At 38.2% G+C, this 10,626-nt stretch overlaps 1 protein-coding gene across 2 annotated transcripts in view; it reads left to right on the top strand.

Annotated features, from left to right (window-relative positions):
* Positions 1-10,626, top strand: part of grin2ab (glutamate receptor, ionotropic, N-methyl D-aspartate 2A, b) — a 150,605-nt gene that overhangs the window by 80,363 nt on the left and 59,616 nt on the right. The gene's annotated exons all lie outside the window — the stretch shown is intronic.

Below are 10,626 nucleotides of genomic sequence, written 5' to 3'. Positions count from 1 at the left end.
TCTTAAAGGTTTTTTCTTTTTTTGTCTGGTTAGACCAGAAATTATCGAGACATTTTACATCAGGACTGTCAGTGTTGTAGTTTGAACAGTTTGGCTCAGTTATTCTTACACAGGCCAGCTCTTTGTGCATGTGAAGGAGAATACCAGCAGACTGGGACTCGGAGAAGGCACGGATGCAGGTGCCAAGTGGAGTGTTAAGTGCCATGTGATGCAGGCCCTTAGCTCCTGTTGCTTTAATGAGAGCAGCTCAGTCTGAATTTACCCGGCTGCTGCTAATTGCCTTAATTGAGAGAGTGACCTACATCTGCAAGATGCTTCGTTAGATTAGCGGAACAGCTGGAAAACCTGAGGAAACAAAAGGGAGAGAGGGAGGAAGGAGAAGGAGATGAGGGAACAAACGAGCTGTACAAAGAGAAAAATATGGAATCTCAAACTGATCTGATTGGTGTAATTAACATTTGATTCAATTAATTTCTATTTATTGCAGTTTATTTATACAGCGCCAAATCATAGCAAATGCCAAGGCGCCTAACAAAACAAGGAGGTCCAGTTCAAATCCAGAAACATACAATTAGGTCAGCGCAATACAACCCAAACATGTAGACAGATTTGAATTAATTTACATGCTTTCCGTTTTGATTCTTGCCCTAATACATCATCATAGCATTCAGTTTATAGCTATAAATTATAATCAATTTGTCAAAAAGTATACACTGAAGAGAATTTTACCGCAGCCTTCATTTTGAACAAACATACATTGCTCAGTTAACTTTTCAAAGAGCGATACTTTTTTAAAATAGGTCTATTCTTTTCACTCGGATTAAGGATTTGTGGACCTGAATGTCAAAGGGAATGGATAGTCCTTTTCTTATCATAGCAGCCACTCAGAGCACTTCACACAAGAACCACATTCCCCCAACTGCACATACTAACACAAATGCACATTTAAAGACCTTGTCCAAAGGGGTATAAAATGACATCTGTGACTTCACTTTTTTGCTCATAACACATACATCATACTATAATATCGGAATCATACCGGAATTATTTTGGTGGTATTTGACTCTTTCTGGCTTTGCTCTTTCTGAAAAAATGTAGCAAGAGACTTTAAATTTAAATACAATTGGACAAAGTGATCATGAGTCCCACAAAAACTGTATTGGTCCTAAGATAGAACCCTGAGGGACACCATTGAATAGGACCTGACATGACATGTAATTCAAAGGCTCTGTTTGTTGAAAAGGTAAACGATTCTAAAGGTGAACCACAAATCAAATATCCTGATTTTACCTAATTACCAAAAGTCTTTAAGATCTAACAAAACTATCTATCCATTCATGCATCCATCTGTATATATATATTATCATACTGTTAGGATCACATAGCACCTTTTGTGTAAAGTGTAGTTAAGGTTTTGAAGGTGGAAAAACATGAACTGAAAGGTAGCAGACAGACACGAGAAGGAGGTTGGCAGTGACATCATGCTTTTAGAGCAGAGGCCGGCCCTCAGGCCACTGCTGAATACACTTCTAACAGTCTTGTGTACTTCCCGAGGACTGAATTATTCAACATACCCCTGATGGAAAGACTGGCTATGGTTGTGTGCATGTGACTGCTAGTCTGACTGCAGCACTGCAAGCGTGCACAGGGTGTGAGTTGATGAATTTGTTTCGAGAGGATAAAAAGAATATAAGTTATGCGAGCCTGAATCCGACTTTTTTTTTATTTGTGTGCCTGAGAGGACGTAGGAGAGGAAAGGTTTGCTCTGAGTCGCTGAATGAGCCTTTGATGTGTGGCTTCTCAGTTTACATGCACACATGCACGCACACACGCACGTCTGTCAAGTCTGTTGAAGTAAAGGGGTTTTTTTTATTTCCTGCATTCAGATAGTTTTTTGTTCTCTGAAAAATGAAATAGTGTTCAATCAATCCCCTTTCTATTCTCTGTCTCAGCGGACTGTGTTGGGGGTTCCACCCCACAACTGCAAACACACATTTATGCACACATACTATAACAGAACACTCCTAGAACACTCCTTCACTGTGTATTTTGGATTTTAAGTGCTCTCTGTATGCCCCCATTTCTTATTTTTGTGTGAGGTCTGCATACACGTGAGTCTTTTGTGTGCTTTCCCTGAGTGTTTTGTATGTATGCGTGCGTGCATGCGTGTGTGTTTGTGTGTGTGTGTGGACAGTGAGATCTGGGGTTTCATCCTCTGCTAATGATCTCCCAGTGGCTCAAACTTCTGCGAGTTGAGCAGAAAGAGGGAGGAATGTAGAGGAAGGATGGAGAAAAGGAGGGATGGAGAAGAGAACTGTGCCTTATCAACATAATCACCATTGTCATCACTAATCCCCCAATATGGACTCACTTCACTGTTCTTCCTCCTGCACTATATACCTAAGAGGATTTGCACACTTCCCCACATAAGCAGGAGCAATCTCTTTGGCTGCATGCTGAGCTTCAGCATCAACCGACTGGTGAGGGAAAGATGGACGGAAAGAGGAGTGGATGAACTGACAGATGGATGCAGAGAACTGGCATTTGATGTGTCATATTCACACTTAGCACATGCACGCAGACAAAGAGATGTCAGCTTATTCTGATGCTGTTAAGCTAGGGTTAACACTTCTGTCTTATCAGTTGCTTTTATTTAAAAAATACAGAAAAGCAACTGAGAGTAATGTGATATAATTCCCTTTACTTAAAAAAGTTGAAAATGTCTGTGCATCTGCATCAAGCAGTCAGGTGTTTGTTACCAGATGACCTTCACATTTTTCAATCTCCTTTTAAAAACCCCATCAGTGATGGAAAATATTTGGTTAATGCTGCACCTGCTTGAAACACTTATACTGAACTGTACTCGAAAAAGCTTTGAGTTTGATGGCCAGTTTCCATGTTGGTATTTTCCACACCATAATTTTCTAAGCAGCTATGTAAGCAGGAGAAATATGTGTGAGACTGGTTACCTGCCTAAACATGGAAGGGAGAGACAGAGCATAGCAACCGCTCCATAAACGTAGACAAAACTGCTCACTTTTGTCGAGCATTTTATTATTGACGTTTTCTACTGTTGAAACGGCATGAAAGCCATTAGGGAGTGATTGGTCACTCTCATAAATAAAACTTTCTCCTTTACTCACCATGCAATGTGTTATAATTCATAAAATTATAATATGAATGCATTGTATAACATTAAGTGAGTTAACATTATGCTTTATCAGTTTTCTAAATAATGTAAAGCAACCCAATGCAGTTTTTTTCACATTGAAATAATATAAAAATAAATAAATAAATATGATAAATTAGGGCTGAGAACAAGTTCTTACACTGTAAAAACGTATGTCCACCTGGTGCCTTGAAAATTTAAGTCAATAACAAAATTGTATTGGTTTTAACTCAAAAATTAAAGTTCATGAAGTTGATTTAACACAAGACAAGTTGTGTATTTTTTTTTAAGTTCATTAATCTTGAATTGTGGGTTTTAACTTAATGCTGCAATTTAAACCAAATAATTATTTCGCAATATTCAAGAAAAAAACTGCCCTCAGCTAGTTAAAGAGCACACATTTCTCCATTACCCATTCTCCACATAATGAAGTTAAAATAACCACTTATTTTACTTTAGAATAACTTAAATTCTCATTTTGTATTTCACGAACAAAATTTCTGATCTGATAAAGAATTTTATTAAACATCATAATGAATTACACTCAATAACATTTTGTGTGAACAGCACATAATAATGAATACTTTGCTTTTTCAGTTTGCTTTATCAATTTTCAAGCTTTAAAAACTATCAGATGCAATAAAATAAACATTTGCCTTAATAACGCACCAGAGTCATATCAATGTAACACACTTCCATCTCACTCACGGTGTAACAGAGGATGCCGCTAAGCATTCTGGGAAATAGTTCAGACTCCTGTCTTTTTCTTTTTTCATTTTTTAGTGCTTATCTAAAAACTAGTTTATTCAAATCTTAGATGTTTGACAAATTCATATAAGTTAACACAACTTACTACTGTAAGTTTATCATTCACAAATTCACACACTTAGGTTCAAAATCTAAAGTGTGCTAAATTTATTTGACTTAAAGAATAGAAGATAGAACTAAATGCAGCTCAAATGTTTTACAGTGTAAGGACTTAAGAATTAGCATCATATTTCAAAGTTACAGACCCTCTAGCTAGTTTGGATTTGATGAGAAAATGTTGATTCCAGTCAGACTTGAAGCTTTTGAGCTTCTGAACATGGAGACTTCTTCTGGCTTATCTCCGTCCCTTTGTCTTTCGATTTGTTCTTCCTGTCTTCCTCCTCCTTCCCTCCTTGTTTACTCTAAGCTCATCTTCTTGCTAACATGGACTCTAAAGCACTTCTCTCAACATAGCACTTCCTCGTTTCCCTATACTCTCCTCAGTCTTGCCTTTTCCACATCTCCGTTTTCTCTTCCAAATATGTAAAAAGATCTGCCTCACTAACTGGAGGCCTGGTAAATTAGTCCTCCTCTATTCCCGCTTCTCTAATCTATTTGTCCAGGCGTACATGCCGCCTGGCTAAGCGCATTTCTTTACACCCACAGAAATGGACCTAAAAATGCATGCTCGCAAGTGCAGATTTGCCTCGTTTGTGCGCCTGTGTGTTTATCTCCAGGTCGGGTACTGGCTAATAGGGCATAGTAGGTAATGGCAGCCACAGCCTATTATCTCTGCTCTGCTGTCTAATAGCCACTGGCTTAAAGCATCTGCCATGTAGCTGCTCTAACTCCCTCTGTGGACACTTAACAGCTTACTGCATACATCCATAAGTACATGCACACACACACACACAAACGTGTACAACTACTAAAGATGCACATCAAAAAAAAAAAAAAAAAATACACACATTGCCAAAAGTAATTTGCGTGCCCATGTGTGTGGGGGTGTATGTGGAAGAATAGTTTATGTAATTGTGGTTATCATCACAGCTAACACACAATGCCCCAGCATTTAGCAGGCTCTCCTTTCCTAGGGGACCGCTGTCTGTTTTTAATTAGCAAAAGAAATAGATTTACTTTTTTTGATCTTTCTGCTTTGGCTAGCTACACATTCCTGCACAGACAAAGTGTAATGTTAGTGTGGGAAGCAGATGAAAGTCCCTGACCAGTGTGTGTTTGATCAGTGTATGTTTTTGTATGTTTTTGTGAGGAAGAAAGGAATGTGCTCCCATCTGTAGACTGACCATTGATTTGCCATGGTAACAGTGGCTAGTGACTGTCATGTGAACAAAGGTGTTAAAAAAGCCAGACAATTGGAAAAAGAAGGGAGATGGGAGTAGAGGCTGGCCAGCAGTGGTATGAAGCTAGAGGAAGTGGACTCACCTGGGGATAACAGTCAACACATGCAAGATGAGAATAGCTTTGCATGTTTTAGTCTGTTGTTGGCTTTTTAAAAAATGTAGTAACAAGATTTCTTTTTCTTTTATCAATGTGTTTGTGTTGAAGAAAGCTAAAGTGTGTGCACAGTATTGTTGTGGGAGTATTTTTGGTATAAAAGGGCTTACACAGACCTGAGTAAGGCTTATATATAATGAATGAATCACTTTCAGCAACCATTTTTCTCTCCTCTGCTGAATTAGTGGTAGTTTTTGCTACCTTCTTTTTTTCCCTTCAAACAATCCCTGCAAAAATCTCTAAACCCCTTCTTTACTTTAGAGAGCTCCTCCCAGAATCCTCTTTACATCTAAACAAAATGCCCTTTGATGCATCCTATTGTCCCTTATGTTTTATTTGTGGGTTTTGCAAACATAATGTTTTAGCAAACATAATGTTAACAACTCAAAAAATGTATATGCTAGTACAGTTCCTTAATAAAGTGGTTTTGTACTTTAAACCTTTTAATAATTTGACATCTTAAAGTTGCAAATGTTATTGTTGTTCCTTGGGATTTTATTGACTAGACCAAAGCAATTCATCTGTGCATTAGAAGGAAGAGGATTCATCGCTTGTACTCCATGATGTTACCTCATTTCTATATAGACAAATTGAAATGGACAAATTTCAATTTGTCCATTGAAATTCAATTTGTCCATTGAATTTCAATGGACAAATTCAAAGATGAATTTGTCCATTGAAATTTGTCCGTATTTCCAGACTTTTTTTTTTTTTTTTTTTTTTTTAAGTTGTAGTGCTTTGACGGAACCGCTGCGACCAAGATAGTCTTTAAAGAGGTTAGAAGTTTCCAGAATGACTCGGCACTGTATGTGTGTGAGTGTGTGTCGGGGGGGGGGGGGGGGGGCTCATCCACTTGAAATGACGGCTCGTGTTGCTCATCAGTGGTCTCCAGCAGGTCCAGTGTTCCAGCACTTGGATCATAGTGTCTGGTCATCTACTGTACGGCCCGGTCCGTTTCCCTCCACGTCTTTAGGAGCTCACCAGAACATAGATCATTCCGTAGAGATAGTAGAAGAATGAGAGGAGGTGAAGGCCTGAAGAACATGAATGAACATTAATGAATAAACAGCCTCAAGACCCAGGAATACAGTTGAAGACCTTTACAGCAGCATTAGGTTGATAAAACAATATCTGTTTGAGTGTATGAGTTAATATTAAAGAAGGTTAGAGAACATCTCATTTAAAGTTTGACACAGACCATGCAGAGAACACAGCAAACATCTGCAGGAGGATACTTTATCATTTTAGACCAAAATTGAACATTTTGGCCTTCATGCAAAATGCCGTGTGTAGCGTACTTCAGTCTCTATGGCTATGTTTCTGCTGCAGGGAAGTTGATCAAAGTTTATGGGAAGATGGATGAAACTAAACTCAGAGCAAAACCTGTTAGAGGCTGTAAAAGATTTGTGGCCATGCCGGAGGTTCTTCTTCTAGTAGGACATTGACCCGGAACATAAAACCACAGCTACAACGAAACGGTTTAAATGGCAGCATATTTATGTATTTTAAAGTTATTTAAAGTCCGGCTTTAAACCCAATGGAGAATGTGTATAGAGTCATAAAACTGACTGACCTTGAACTTTTTGGAAAGAAGAGTGGACAATCATTTATTGACTCTAGGCCTGTTAGGTTCCGTGTTTCTGTGTGTTTATTTTTGAGTTTCTCTGTGTTCAGTCCTGTGTTCCTGTGAGTCTCTGTCCTGTCCTCCCCGTTGATTGCTCCCCAGGTGTGTCCCATTCCCCTGATTACCCCGTGTGTTTTTAAACCCTCCTGTTGTCTGTGTTCCTCGTCGGGTCCTTGTCTTTGTTTGTCATACTTGTATCGCTCTCCGGTCGTACTGCTAAGTCCCGGATTGTGTTTGCTTGCATGTTAGTTCCGTTAATCAGTTGCTACCGGTACTTAGCTGTGAGCTAGTCTCTGCCGTGCTGCCTGTATGGACTACTCCAAGCGTCATCTTAATTAAAATCATCATCTTCATACCTGGGTCTCTGCGTTCTCTCCACCTCACCACCAACAAACCTTTTTCATGACAAGGCCTCCAAAGCAGAGACATATCCTGGACCCATTTGACTTGTCTGCCAGTGTTTTCAATGGTTTTCTTGTAAAGAAAATAAATAAATCTTGACACTTCCACCTGTCTCAAATTACAGTAAGAATTCAAGTTATTGGCTATTATACATTCTGTAACAAAACGTATAATAAGGTAAGCAATTTTTTTAATTGCTTACCTTATTTTTAATCAAAAATAAGGTAAGCCAGTGCTGTATCTTCTTTATAGTCAGGAAGAACAACGGTACAAAGGATCACTTTCATCTTCCAGCCTCTTGGTGTTTTTCCACCATTCAGATCTTTTTAAATCCAGTGACACCGCACAAGTGTCCTGACCCTAACCCTGGTAGACTGTCCTGTTGTCAAAGTGTACCTGCGGCGCTTGGCCTGTTCTCCACAACCCACCAACAGATGCTGAGGTAGCCAGCCAGGAGGGGCTGACTCACAGCATACTGCCATTTTTACAACAGGCCTAAGGTTTCTGAAGTCCAACAGAGTCACCATCAGTGTGTTGGGAGAGGATTTGAAAGAACGAGTGGTTTCTCGTTTTTCACTCACAGGAACTTCATCTATAAATATCAAACTGACAATTCTTTGATTTGTCAAGGAAGGCTGCCAGAGGGAGGAGGATGCAGGGTCCTGCACACTTCTTGAGCTGTTTTAAATTCATTCACTGGTGGGGAGAGAGAAAAAGTGACGGAAGAGTATGTCTGGCTTTGTCATTTATTTCCCATGTTGAGGGATGAAATAACATTAACATCTCTTTCTCTTTGAAGCTCCATAAGTCAAACAGTTATTATTGCTCAAATAGCTCAGGTAGCACACACACACACACACACACACACACACACCCACGTACACACATACACACATCTTATTTTGGACGTGCAATCCATTCTTCTTTGGCTGCTCATATCCCCGTGTGCATTTGGCTGTCACAGCCTGGACAGTCACTTCAGGTTTAATAACGCAAAGGCCTTTTAGTACTCTGGCGGATCCTGCTGTAATCTCTTCTAAACAGGTGTTGTGATTAGCTTCTGCCGTGAGCAGCATTCTGACACTTGGACAGGCAGGGCCAACCATACACAGACACATTGGCTACAACTCAGGGGAGAGATTTAACCAACGGAGCTTGGCAGGCAAACTTCTGCCCTCCTCAACAATGTGCTTTGTCGAGGTTCTGCTGGAAATTGATTTTCCCTTCGTCTGCTGAATAATTATATCATTTCTTTACAATACTCTAGTTGAGTGTTTGTAGGCTGATGCAGCAGTAAACGTGGCATAGTCAGCACCACCAAGTTCCAATTGATTTATGGAGTACAGCTGATGGATTATTTCTGTTAACATGCACAATTTTTACAAGATGACTAAAAATCAAGACCTCCTCTGTTTGCTATTTATCAACAGACTTCAGTGCCACCTTGGGGAGTGTTTAAGCAGACTTTGACTAAGTGTTAAACATGAGCCACTCTGAGAATTGTACAGTTTGATAAACAAATATAATATACATATAGGGTTGGAGGATATAGTAAAAAAATTACTTTGCTTTATAAAGTCACTACATTAAAAAATATCCATATTTATTTCAATATATACAGTCACATGATATGCTTAATGCATTACCGAAAATACAAAATAGATCAAAATGTAAGCTGATGTGGATAACAACAAAGTCTGAAATCAGCTACCAAAAGGAAATAAAGACACTAAAGACACAAATTAAACAAACTGTTATGATTCAACAGAACATTAGTTTTAAAAAGTGTTTCCCTCTCATGTCTTTTTTAAACTCAAACATTAATTACAAAAGTAAGAATCTTGTTTAATATTTTTAAAAGGAAATCTTCCTTTTGAAAATGTTCATCAAAATATATGTCACACAAAACACTAAACAGTAAATTTCATTTCTTTCCAGACATTTCCAATGAAGTAATGACTGAGTGTTAGTGTTTTGATATTACTTATTTACTTATTTTTAAGTAAATATTTACTGTCGTGGTAAAAAGTGCACTCTTTCATTTTTTATGTAGCAGTACATAATAAAAATATGCTTGTCCTTTTTCCCAAAAAGGCAAAGATAAATACGCTCTCAGAGCAGGAATAAAACATGACATAATTGCACTGATCAAATTTTAATAAAAAAACAACAAAAAAACGAAGTCAAAATATGAAAGTACATAATGCACTCAGTGACTCATTGCTTTACAGAACCATTTCGAGTAATAAGAACCTGAAACAGGCTATGTATTTTTTACACAAAAAATATAGTTGTATTTTCTTTGAAGTTTGTGGGCATATATGTAGGAACAGCATTTTTAAAGTCCAACCAAAGTGAGGGATTAGACTTTAACAGGACAATTCAATACCTTGATGTGTTTCCTTTCATTCAGTTGCTGCTGTGTTTTGGACCTTTGTGTTGCTGATGATGCAGATATGGTCAGGTTCCACTGCAGACTCTCCTCCATGTAATGATTAGAGTGCTTTAAAAAGGGAATTGTACTTTTTTTTTAACCCAGAAAGGACATATTTGGGTCAGATATCAGCTGCTCACAGATAACTTCATATACGGCTGTCAAATGACCAGATTTGGATAGATGATCTTCAAATTGCCTACCAATCTGTGTATCAGTGTATAAATGTGTGAGCGTTTGTGAGTGCGAATGGGTGAATGTGACTCTAGTGTAAAGCGCTTTGAGTGGTCAAAATGACTGGAAAAGTGGTATATAAGTTCAGTCCATTTACCATTTACCATTCAATTAGAAAGTCGTAGTCGATACTGCACCATGTCACAGTGGTCTCCGGCTGTTGGACCATGTGTAGGGTACACATTTTTCTGTTCTCCCCTTATTTGTCCTGAGATAATCTGATCAGTCTCTACAGTTAAGACTACTAACAAAATCTTTAATTCTCAGTTTACGGTTTCTAAACGACCAAGGGGGGAAAAAGACATACCTGTTAACTTAGAGAACCACACTCTCTCATTCAACTCATCGCATAAAGATTAAAATAATGTCACACTTTGATCCTGCATCAAAATAAATTAAAAAGTTCTATATATATATATATATATTTTTTTTTTTCATACAGTATTAACACTTAACTCTGGCAAAATTTATTTTAAATACAATTTTTTTTTCATCACTTAC

The sequence above is a fragment of the Poecilia mexicana genome, unplaced genomic scaffold, assembly GCF_051168715.1.
Source record: "Poecilia mexicana isolate PSO_F unplaced genomic scaffold, ASM5116871v1 scaffold_2, whole genome shotgun sequence".
NCBI lineage: Eukaryota > Metazoa > Chordata > Actinopteri > Cyprinodontiformes > Poeciliidae > Poecilia > Poecilia mexicana.
This window is presented reverse-complemented; position numbering and strand designations above follow the sequence as displayed.